The 12,212-nt window shown below is 36.6% G+C and overlaps 1 protein-coding gene across 9 annotated transcripts in view; it reads right to left on the bottom strand.

Moving 5' to 3' along the window:
* Positions 1–2,714: 2,714 nt before the first annotated feature.
* FSCB (fibrous sheath CABYR binding protein) overlaps positions 2,715–12,212 on the bottom strand; it is a 295,780-nt gene continuing 286,282 nt past the window's right edge. For all 9 annotated transcript variants that reach the window (XR_013386138.1, XR_013386140.1, XR_013386139.1 and 6 more), the window contains 2 exons: positions 4,189–4,346; positions 2,715–3,266 (listed from right to left, as the gene is read on the bottom strand). The gene's annotated coding sequence lies outside the window, so the exon portion shown is untranslated. The remainder of the gene's footprint in view (positions 3,267–4,188; positions 4,347–12,212) is intronic.

A 12,212-nucleotide genomic window follows, 5' to 3' on the forward strand; every position in this document is an offset into this window, starting at 1 on the left:
CTGGTGTTCTGGATGGAGTTCACCCTACCTCCCTCATTCCAAAGCCTAAGGCCCTCTGTAATTGGTCCAGACCTCAAGTCAACTCAGAGTTTACTATACCCCACAGGGCTTATTTCTCAAGTCCTCTCATTATTCCATGCTTACTCAGTTCTGATCCCTACACCCACACAAACACCCACACAAACACACACTTGTTTAGGCTCAAAACTCTCTACTTAGCTATCTACTAATGCTAATTGATAATTATTACTATTCTTATAGTCAAGGATGTGCTAAACGTCTCCTGGAGGAATCTCCAACAGTCATACCTCTAAGAACACTAAATATCTCCAAATGACAATTTGATAAGGTCATACTTCCTATGTGCAGTATCCATATATTTCCATTTATTCATTGGTAGTTGACAGTGCAATCGCTAACCACTCAACCTAACTCAGGAGAACTACAGAATATTGTATTTACTTTATAATGTCTGCTTTTGATTAAGAACCACATCTGACAAGGATCTAATAAAATCAGTCATAGATGTATGAGTGACTTTTCTGAGAGTAAAATCTGGAGCTTAAATTTTGTTCACAAATAAGGCTTTACAGAAGATGGAAAAATTCTAGAACAGAATTATCTGATAGAAATTAATTTGTGGAATGATCAAATTTCCTCCACCTAGATTAGCAGAAAAATGTATAATGGGGTAAGGAGGAGGTCAAAACATCCACAATTGTTTTAGGAAAGCAATATGGCATATTAGTTTTCAGTGTGGTCCCTCATGGCAACACCCTGACTGACTTTATTATTTAGGCAAATTAACCTCTTTAGGCCTCAGATTCTCCCTCTGTAAAATGGGGATATTAGTAATACCTGCCTTATTGGGTTGTTGCAAGGGTTAAAAAGGAAATTCTATGAACAGAAGCCTGGAAGCAGTCTGCCCAGGCAGGGAGTTACATTCTATCACTGAAGTTTAAAATTGTCCAAGTTCTTGGTGATACCAATTAGAAGACTGATTTTCACTTAATTTTGTAATTGTTTTTCAACTCTCTAGAGACAAATCTCACTTTTGCTGTTTGCAGATCATGCTCACAGCCTGCTCACAGTGATTAGAGGCCTTTGTCTATAAGTGACTAATTGTTACTAATTTTACTATTTTGTTAATGACCTCCTTTCTCTTAAACCAAAAGATTAAATTCTCCAGTCATTAACTAGATACAGTGCCTACTGTCCATGAATGGTTGTTGTTATATTTTAATGAAATGTGTGTCAGGTACTAAATTTACATTCATAGAAAAATGAAAAGAATAAATAATGTTAATGTAATACAATTTTAAAATATAAATTTCTGAAAAATATATTTTAAGCTGTTAATTCGTATTACTTAATACTGAGTTAAGTTAAACCAGAAAAATGTACTACTGTGAAATGGAATGAGTGTGTTTATATCCTAAAGCACAAATACACCTTAATTTCTTGGAGACCTAGCTAACTCACTGATATGGATCAATTCAATGCAATCTGGGAGAGTTAGAAAGCCCCTTACATTTCACAAAAGGCCTGTAAAATTCTAGACATCTATTCCATCTCTCTATTTTGCATCCAGGCATTTTCTGAGTTCTAGGGGCACAGAATTATCCAAAGCAAATAGTTGAGTCCAGGCACAAGCCTCTTACCTCCACTTTTTCATCAAAGGAAAGTAGAGCATCCCTTCTATGAAAGATAGATCACGATAGATCTGCTGAGTTTTAGATCTTTGCTGCCCCAGATAGGTTTCCACTTTCAGGGAAACATATTTAAACCAAATCTTCTGGAAAGGAAATCAACCAATTGCTCTCCCTCACTCACTCTCTTGATCTTTCCTTCTCTGCCTCTCTGCCTCTCTTTCACTTCCTAAGTTCATTCACACATGAGCAAACACACAGGCATACTTGTGGATGCAGTTTTCTTTTCTCCTGCTAAAAATAAATTTCTTTAGCAAGCATCCAAGTTTAGCACCTAAAACGTGAGAATGTTTCTCTAAAGTAACTTGTAGATAGCTGTGCTTTTCTTCTTTTTTTTTTCAACATGTGTTTTCTTGACATATCTATTGTTTTAGAAATCTATAATTAGTAAAACATAAACCCACTATTTTTATTTCCCATCTGCCAGATGCCATGTTCTCTCTAGAGTGTCTCAAAGAACAGAAGCCAACATGGCTCTTTTCATTTGCATTCTTATTTACCAAAGTGGGTGAAGATGACAGCTTAAATGAATAGCCACCTTGTAGAGAAATGTTTGTTTCTTCATTGTTCCTGGGCTATGATCAGGAAAAGCCCAGGGATAAGACATAAACCAGTTTCAAAAAATGGTGTCTCGCTGTTCATTTAATTTTTCAGAATCTGCTGTGATAAATTTTAACAGTGTTTTCTTTAGTTACTGAAGCAAATTCACCTGACCTGAAGCTATTCTCAGGCTACGAATGAGAGGACTATGACTTTAAATATATCCTTTCAACAGTTAGCATTCTCTTTAGTAAAAGAAGATATTTGAAAATGATAACTTGGAAAAATGTATCCCTTACAAGAGTTATTAATGGGACAGAAGTAGAACTCTGAGGTATACATAGAGGTAATAGGAATATAAGAAAAAGAAAGAAATGACCTAATTTTCCAACTTGGTAACCTAGGTCTATCTTACAGTCACCTAATGACTTAATTTCTCTACTGACTTCAGCTCCCTGGATATTCTTTTTGTTTTCCAGGGAATATTTACTAAGGTAGATAATATATACTTATCTAACTTGGTACTTTTATATCACTGAAGCTAGAACAAAACATCTTGTTCATTGGGTAAAAATGGCCTGCTTCCTATGCAAACAGTACAGCCTGATTTTTAAAAAATATTGTAATTATAATTGCAGAACTTCAGAATTTGAGTATCCGTGTCCTCTGTTTTTTTCACATGGAAAAAGAAAATTCGTTTGAAAATCATTTGAAGCTTAGACAAAAATTCCATAGCTATATTCTTAGGATCACTCTGTAGAATCTTCATGATTGAGATGACACAAGAGAAGCTTCAGTTCAATCTTTTTGAAAAGATATTCCATCTTGCATGATCTCATCAACCAGGAGAATGTTGGTGGCAATCATAGTGCAGGAGTGAAGAAGCTGTCTCTTTAGCTGTCAATAGTTATCCCATATGCTACTTCTGCTGCTACCATGGGCTCACTTGTGTTCAAGTCCACATCCACAAGTTGATCTGATGTTGAATCTTCTGCTTGAACTTCTAACTAACATCTCCTGAAGGTCAAAACCAGAGTTCTGAGCAATTATCATTGGGGATAATGAGCAATGCATCAGCAAATGCTTGTACTCCAAGTTGAGTTCTGCTCTTTACCCTCAGCTTATATTTAATAAACATAATTTAATCTTGTCCACTGCCACCTACACTGCCCAGTACCTGGAACTACACAGCCATCATCAATAACATTTTTAACAACCCTCTGGAATATTCTTGCACTTACCACTTAGGACAAGAACATTATGAAGTGGAATAAATTATTTTAAAAACTATTTCCATCAGTTAAAGGCAGTAATATTAGAATACTAATCCAACACACTCTCTGGTTAACTCCCCCTTCTATCTGTTCTAATCCCTTTGGATGAGCTGCTGAGTAGCAGCAGGGGGAAGGGAAAACAAGTAAGACCACTTGTCATAATAACAACACAAGCTGGTTCACAAAAGCTACTACCTGCCAGTCTTGATTTCTTAGTAAAACTTCTAGATCTTCAGTACTCAAAAATTCATGAACTCACAATTCAATGCAATATCTTTTATTTATGAGATATTCTATTTATACACCAATCTTTTTTTTATTATTTATTTATAGCCTTTGTTCTTTGCCCACAGTAAAATATCCACCCAAACATCCCCCTTTAACCATCCTCCAATCTAGGAACCAGCTGGAACACTTTTGTTACTCTACCCCTAGTTAAAATTTACATTATTTGTTGTAAAGTGGCTTCTTATAATATCATTAATGTGATAAAGAGATCCCACAACTGAGATAAATAGCATAAGTGCTTGCCCAGATTACTCTTAGGTAGATTATCTCTCCCATTTAGTTAAACTCTCACAATACCCTTTGCTTTCTTCATTCTTATAGTAGCAAGAATATAAACCCTATGTATTTTATTCATTCAACAAATACTGATTACTTACTATATGTCAAGCACTGCTTTAGGTTCTTCAGGTAATGCATCGATCAAAAGAATACAATATGCCATCCTTGGAGAATCTTACATTTTTTTCAGGGGAGATAGACAATACGCTTTAAAATTAATCAACGAGAAACTTATATGATAGTAGTAGTAAATGCCCTGGAAGAGAAAAGAAAGGAGAGAATGAGAAGAGGGAGAAAGAATGAGTAGAACTGAACAGAGAGCATTGTTATTTTACTTAATGTGGTTGGATTAGGCTTCATTAAAAAAGTGATATTGGAGTAAAATATCTCCAATGTTTACCCTTAATCTCTACTGTTGTTCAAAACATTATATCCAACTCAACTGGATATAACAAATATTCTCTATTAACGAAAAAGAATACATTCTTCTCTTTCAATATAATAGATTTCACTCTGATCTATCCTTCCATGAAACGAGACCTTTTTAGCATTAAAGGTCAACTTCTAAAACAGAAATCAATTAAATACAAGATAATCTCTAAAACTTCTTCTTACTATGCCCATTTTATTACCATGTCATGTGTGAAATAGAATGATAACACTTTCTTTGGTGTTCTTAGCAATAAATCAGTTTCAGGGGCACTAAAGAAGATGTATGTCCTACACCAGTGATTCTCAAACTTTAGCCTACAAGTTAATCACCTTAAGGACTTATTAAAACATAGATGGGTGGGCATCTACCCCCAGAATTTCTGATTTAGTAGGTCTGGGGTGGATCCTGAGAATTTGCATTTCTAACAATTTCCCAGGTGATGCTGATTAGAACAAATTGAGAACCATTGCTTTGCATCAATCTGGGTAAAGTTATAATGATTTTCCAACTCAATTGTAGAATGCCAAATGAAGCTAGCTCTTTCTATTCTAATTCTATGTAACAGAAGAAAAGGATATCATTTAAAATTTATTATCTTATTGTTACTTTAATTTTTTCTCTTGGCCAGGAAAGAAAGAGGAAGAGAAACTATATTTTTCATAACTCTACTATCTGGCAGATATAATACGATCTACCATAGCAAATGAAGCAAATCCCTTCTGTCCAGGACTCAAACAATACCCCATTTGCCTGAAGATTATGTTACATTCCTAAATATACAATGTGCATTTCTAAGATTCTCACAGTCACTCAAGCAGGTTAGCTTTAAGCTCAGCAAAAATTCACACTCCTCTTTACTTTTCTTATCAACTGTGAAAAAATCCATTCTTTGTGAATAAGGAACTAAAACACTCTAAATGAATATAAATTGAGAGTTACTTATAAGAAGAATACAAAGAATCCCTTCCCCTGCATGAAAGACCCTAACTCCAAATCCTTTTACATTGGTCCCTAAGCAATCTGATGTTCCAGAAAAAAAATTGTACCCCAAATTGATGGATGAACTGAGGAGATGACTAGAAGCAACAAGTAGTTCTGTGGAACTTTCAGAAACCCAGTGAAATGAAGCAAGAATAGCAAGTTATGTTTTGAAGAAGCTGTAAGATTGTCTCAGCTCATTTTTGTGGAACTGAAGCCTTGCCTATAAAGGTTTCTTAGGCAGAAGTGAAGCACCACTCCTATCACTACAGAAATAAGCTTTATGTGCTATACCTGTCAAGGTCTGCTGGATATGTCAGAAAGATAGCAGCGGTAACAGAGAAAATGCTTTTGCCTCCTTCTAAATGAACATGGATAGTTGTTGACCAGGAGTAACTAAAGATTTTTTCCCTTGGTAAAGTGACTATACATACTTCATAAAGTGATCTTCTCAAGAATATAATAAGACGTTCATTAAAATATGGTAATTAATCATCTTACTAAATCCTACAAAGAAATGATATTGGAGCAAAGGCCAAAGACCTGTGTCTAGAGACACAGAAAATATACTTGCTAGTTAAATAAAAGTGTTACATAATTACTCTCTACATTCTAATGCTGTGTAACCTGGGTTACCTAAACCAGGTTTAAAAGGATATATAAAAGTAGGTCATATTAGATAACAACTGGATTTCATTGACTTTGCTATTCCCTTGTTACTCCTATAAGATCTCCAGTTCCCTGTAAAAATCCTGAATTATTTCAGAGATATTTGAAGTGGTTTCACTTGTATATCTGAACTACTTGTGTCTGTTACCACTTGAATCTGCCATTTTTCCTCTCTTCCATTCTATCAACTCCAATGACAGCTTGCTCTGGGCACTTCTGTCAAACCCTCTCCTGCTGGGTCAGCTCTATGCAGCTGCCTCAGTCCTGCCTGTTGTATCTATATCAGTAAAATTTAGGCTTTTAAATTGAGTCTCTTACTGTATGTAAAATACTTCTCTAAGTGCAGAGTTTGTGTATAGCTGACACCAAAAATGATGGCATGTCTGATGCATTTTACCATTTGATTTAAAAGGTATAAAATGAGATTTATTATATGCAGAGAGGGAAATGGGAAAGGAAAAGGCAAACAGATTTCAACATGCACAGGAGTTCTGGGAAGTTATTACCCTAACTCTTAAGTCTTTGCTCTTTTCCTCTCTCATTAGAAATTAATTACCAATAGATTTTTCTTAGTTTTTCATTTTCTTAGCTGTTAGATTTAGCAGGTTGAAGAGACTGGAGACTATGAATAAGGATTTAGGTTCTCCTAAGACAGAGTGGTGGAAGGTGGGGAAGTGGGAGAAGAGGAAGAGAGTGAGAGAGAGAGAGAAGCCCATAACCAACTTTCTCATGCACTGTGACTGCAGCCAAAGCAGATCAAAAGTAGAGGATCCTAGGGCAAATATCAAAGCTGTATGCTAGTGTAGAAAGATTGGCTAGGGAAATCTACCCCCAAAAAGACAGCAATTTCCTACCAATCCAACCTCAGAGAAGTCTAGGAGGTAAAAAGAGCCTTTAAAGAACTGTAGCCTTTGAAGCTAAGGAGATCTGGGTATACATGGTGTCAAAAGGGCCTAACAAACCTACCATCTCTTACCACTACTGTTCAAAGGGGCAAGGACTATCACCCAAGAATCATATATTCAGGCAAGACATCATTCACTTAGGAGAGAGAATCGGAGATACTTGCACATTGGCAAAAATCCTCAACAAAATATCGACAAACTGAACCCAACATTGTATAAAAAGAATCATGCAACTCGACCAAATGGGATTTATTACATGTGTACAAGCCTGATTCAACATTTGAAAATCAACTAATGTAATCTACCACATTAATATGCCAAAGAAGAGAAAGCATTTGATAAAATCCAACACCTATTTATGATAAAACTCAACAAACTAGGAATAGAGGGAACCCTCCTCAACTTGATAAGAACACTCACAAAAAACTCACAGCTAACATTATATTTTATGGTGAAAAACTGACTGCTTTCCCTTTTAAGATAGGAAATAAGAGACACCTTACTGAAAGTGTTATGTAGTGAAGTAAGAAGAGGATTCATATCGGGAAGTAAGAAATGAAATTGTTTTAGTTCACAGATGATATGATTGCCTCTACGATGAATAGACAAAGAACCGAAAAAAGAAAAAGTTGCCTGGAAAAAATGAGGGATTTTAGCAAGGATACAAAGTTAAGAACAAAAGTAAACGGATTCCTATATACCAGCAACAATTGGAATTTGAAAATTAAAATATAATGCCATTTACATTAGTACCAAGGAGACAACGTATAAATCTAACAAAATATTACAAGACCTACACAAGGAAAATGACAAAACTCTGGTGAAGGAATCAAAGACCTACATAAATGGAAAGATATTCCATGTTCACATATAGGAAAGCTCAATAAGATGTTCCCAACTTTATTTATATATTCAACACAAAATCCCCACAATTTATTTTGTGGCTTTCAGTAATCAGATTATAAGCTTTATATGGAAAGTCACAAAACCCAGAATGACTAGCACAATACTAAAGAAGAATAAAATTGGAAGATAGATACAATATGGCTGCAAGTCTTACTCTGTCAAAACAGTGTGGCATTGGCAAAAGAATACAAACAGATCAATGGAACAGAATAGAAAGCCCAGAAATAGACCCATACAAATATTGTCAACTGATGTTTAACAAAGGACCAAAGGCAATAAAATGGAGAAAGAATAGTCTTTTCAATAAATGATACTGGAACAATTGCAAGTCTTTATGCAATAAATGAACCCAGACATAGATCTTATACCTTTCAGAAAAAATTAATTCAAAATGGATCATAGAATTATATGTAAAATATAATATTACAAAATACCTAGAAGGAACATAGAAGAAAATCTATATGACCTTGGGTTTAACAATGAGATTATAGATACAATATCGAAAGCATCATCCTTGAAATAAAAAAAATGATGTTAAAAAAGAAAACCATATCTGGGGGCATCACAATGCCAGATTTCAGGTTGTACTACAAAGCTGTGGTCATCAAGACAGTGTGGTACTGGCACAAAAACAGACCCATAGATTGATGGAACAGAATAGAGAACCCAGAAGTGGACCCTGAACTTTATGGTCAACTAATATTCGATAAAGGAGGAAAGACTATCCATTGGAAGAAAGACAGTCTCTTCAATAAATGGTGCTGGGAAAATTGGGCATCCACATGCAGAAGAATGAAACTAGACCACTCTCTTGCACCATACACAAAGATAAACTCAAAATGGATGAAAGATCTAAATGTGAGACAAGAATCCCTCAAAAACCTAGAGGAGAACACAGGCAACACCCTTTTTGAACTCAGCCACAGTAACTTCTTGCAAGATACATCCACGAAGACAAAAGAAACAAAAGCAAAAATGAACTATTGGGACTTCATCAAGATAAGAAGCTTTTGCACAGCAAAGGATACAGTCAACAAAACTCAAAGACAACCTACAGAATGGGAGAAGATATTTGCAAATGACATATCAGATAAAGGGCTAGTTTCCAAGATCTATAAAGAACTTATTCAACTCAACACCAAAGAAACAAACAATCCAATCATGAAATGGCCAAAAGACATGAAGAGAAATCTCACAGAGGAAGACATAGACATGGCCAACATGCATATGAGAAAATGCTCCACATCACTTGCCATCAGGGAAATACAAATCAAAACCACAATGAGATACCACCTCACACCGGTGAGAATGGGGAAAATTAACAAGGCAGGAAACCACAAATGTTGGAGAGGATGCGGAGAAAAGGGAACCCTCTGACACTGTTGGTGGGAATGTGAACTGGTGCAGCCACTCTGGAAAACTGTGTGGAGGTTCCTCAAAGAGTTAAAAATAGACCTGCCCTACCACCCAGCAATTGCACTGTTGGGGATTTACCCCAAAGATACAGATGCAATGAAACGCCGGGACACCTGCACCCCGATGTTTATAGCAGCAATGGCCACAATAGCCAAACTGTGGAAGGAGCCTCGGTGTCCATCAAAAGATGAATGGATAAAGAAGCTGTGGTCTATGTATACAATGGAATATTACTCAACCATTAGAAACGACAAATACCCACCATTTGCTTCAACGTGGATGGAACTGGAGGGTATTATGCTGAGTGAAGTAAGTCAATCGGAGAAGGACAAACATTATATGTTCTCATTCATTTGGGGAATATAAATAATAGTGAAAGGGAATATCAGGGAGGGGAGAAGTGTGTGGGAAATACCAGAAAGGGAGACAGAACATAAAGACTCCTAAAAAAACAGGAAATTATTCAGACAACAGATGAGAGATGCAAGGAGATTGAAAGTTAGCTTGCCAGCAAGAATATACCTTTTCTGTACAATTATATGGTTAAAAAGATGTACTTCACTGGAGCGAAACACTATAGACTACTTTTTCAAGAGCATTTTTGTGGTGTTTTTATAGATATTTGTTTTAGCATCTTTATGCCCTAGTTTTTGCCTTATTTTGTTGTATATTTGTATAGAGAGGTATAAATTTAGAGCACTGGGTGGACATGGCAAGTGATGCAGAGCATTTTCTCATGAGCATGTTGGCCATGTCTATGTCTTCCTCTGAGTTTTCTCTTCATGTCTTTTGCCCATTTCATGATTGGATTGTTTGTTTCTTTGGTGTTGAGTTTAATAAGGTTCTTTATAGATCTTGGAAACTAGCCCTTTATCTGATACGTCATTTGCAAATATCTTCTCCCATTCTGTAGGTGCTCATCGGCGGGCACTGAGGGGGGCACTTGGCAGCATGAGCACTGGGTGTTATTCTGTATGTTGGTAAATTGAACACCAATAAAAAATAAATTTATTATAAAAAATGATGTTAGACTTCATTAAAATTAAAAACTTTTGCTCTCCAAAATACATCAAGAAAAGTTTCAAAAGATAGTCACAGCCTTGGAGAAAATTTTTCAAAATACATATCTGATAAAGCACTGCTATCCAAAATATACAAAAAGCACTTACAACTGAAGCATTAGGGGATCCCTGGGTGGCTCAGCAGTTTAGTGCCTGCCTTCGGCCCAGGGCATGATCCTGGAGTCCCGGGATCGAGTCCCGCCTCGGGCTCCCTGCATGGAGTCTGCTTCTCCCTCTGCCTGTATCTCTGCCTCTCTCTCTCTCTGTGTCTCTCACGAATAAATAAATAAAATCTTAAAAAAAAAAAAAACTGAGGCATTAAATACCCACAATGGCCAGTTGGTCTGAAAAGATATCTCACTCAAGAAGATATGCAGATGGAAAATAAGCACATGACAACTTGCAGGTGACTGCAAATTAAAACAAGATGGCACGCCCACACTGATAAGCCCAGACTGCTTTCAAAGGCAGAAAAGTTGAACTGAGTCACCCAAGAGGAAGCAGACATCTCTGAGAGTGGTAGCAAGTCCTCGAGCTGGAGTGTAATGACCACTGACACAACAGATGCAGAAGCTGTGCCATAAACCAAGGGAGCCCCAGAAAATGTAGATACTTGAGAGTGAGTGACTAACCGAGATAACAGTAATCCGAATCTGAACCCTTCTCCTTATTGGAAAGGAAGTCTTTTTGAGCTCCATGGAGGAAAAAGGATGGCATAGGATGAGGGAATGGAGGAAAACAGGAAGGGCTCCCCTCCAAGCATCAGGTGTAGTGGTGAGTTTGGATACCTTATAGAGGAGAGGGACAGGCCAGCCCTCAATATTTCTATTGTAGTCACTGAGGCAGCTGACAACTTTTAATTTAAAGCCCATTATTTGCAGTATGTCACATGACAGTCTGAAGTGTGGTAGCCCCAGAACAATGTCTAGTCTCGGAGATTGCTGTCATTAGCATACACATAAGAATATTGTGGATAACAGACTTGTTATTTGTTTGCATGATGAAGGGGTTATGTTGGTATTACTGGATAAAAAAAAAAAAGTGGCAGCCATTGAAGGTTATACCCCATTTGATATAATGAGTTCTGTATGTTGACTAATAATCCGGGGCCAAGAGTTCCTCTCCCGTTCTCAAACTGGAGGTTTGCTGGAATTGGGTATATATTCCACTATCAGGGAGATTTCTCTGAGAACATAAATATAAAAAGGGATATCACCATTTTGACTGTAGCCTCTGGAGACAGCTTGCTGTCTTCACATGATTTTATGAGAAACTGGGTGTCAGGGAAAAAAACTTCTAACAATGTTTTTGTTAAAACGTGTCAAGCATGTACTGCTATCATTTCTACTGTAATGTGTTAGCTTCTTGTTTGAAGGCTCCACTTCTAATGAAATCACTATAAAGGAATACAATGCCCAAACAAGTCATTTGGGGACATACTTAGAAGCCAGTGATAACTCACAATACCTATACTATTTACCAATTTACCAATGTCTTCAACACAAACCTCTCTGAGGCTAGCTGGTCTGATTGTCTTTGGTAATTCACAAGCAGCACACTACTGTATTTTTCTCAGCCTTGACTAAGCTACAAGTATCAATAAGTTAGGGAAATAGAACATGAAGAAGTCAAGGAAGTTTTCAAATGATACAAATTTGAAGTTGAACACTTCAAAACTCTCATTTGCTGTTTTTCACTTGACCTCAGCAGATGGCTAAACAGGTTGAACTGCTTAGATCAAAGACACCAGGATG

The sequence above is a fragment of the Canis aureus genome, chromosome 9 (genome assembly GCF_053574225.1).
Source record: "Canis aureus isolate CA01 chromosome 9, VMU_Caureus_v.1.0, whole genome shotgun sequence".
NCBI lineage: Eukaryota > Metazoa > Chordata > Mammalia > Carnivora > Canidae > Canis > Canis aureus.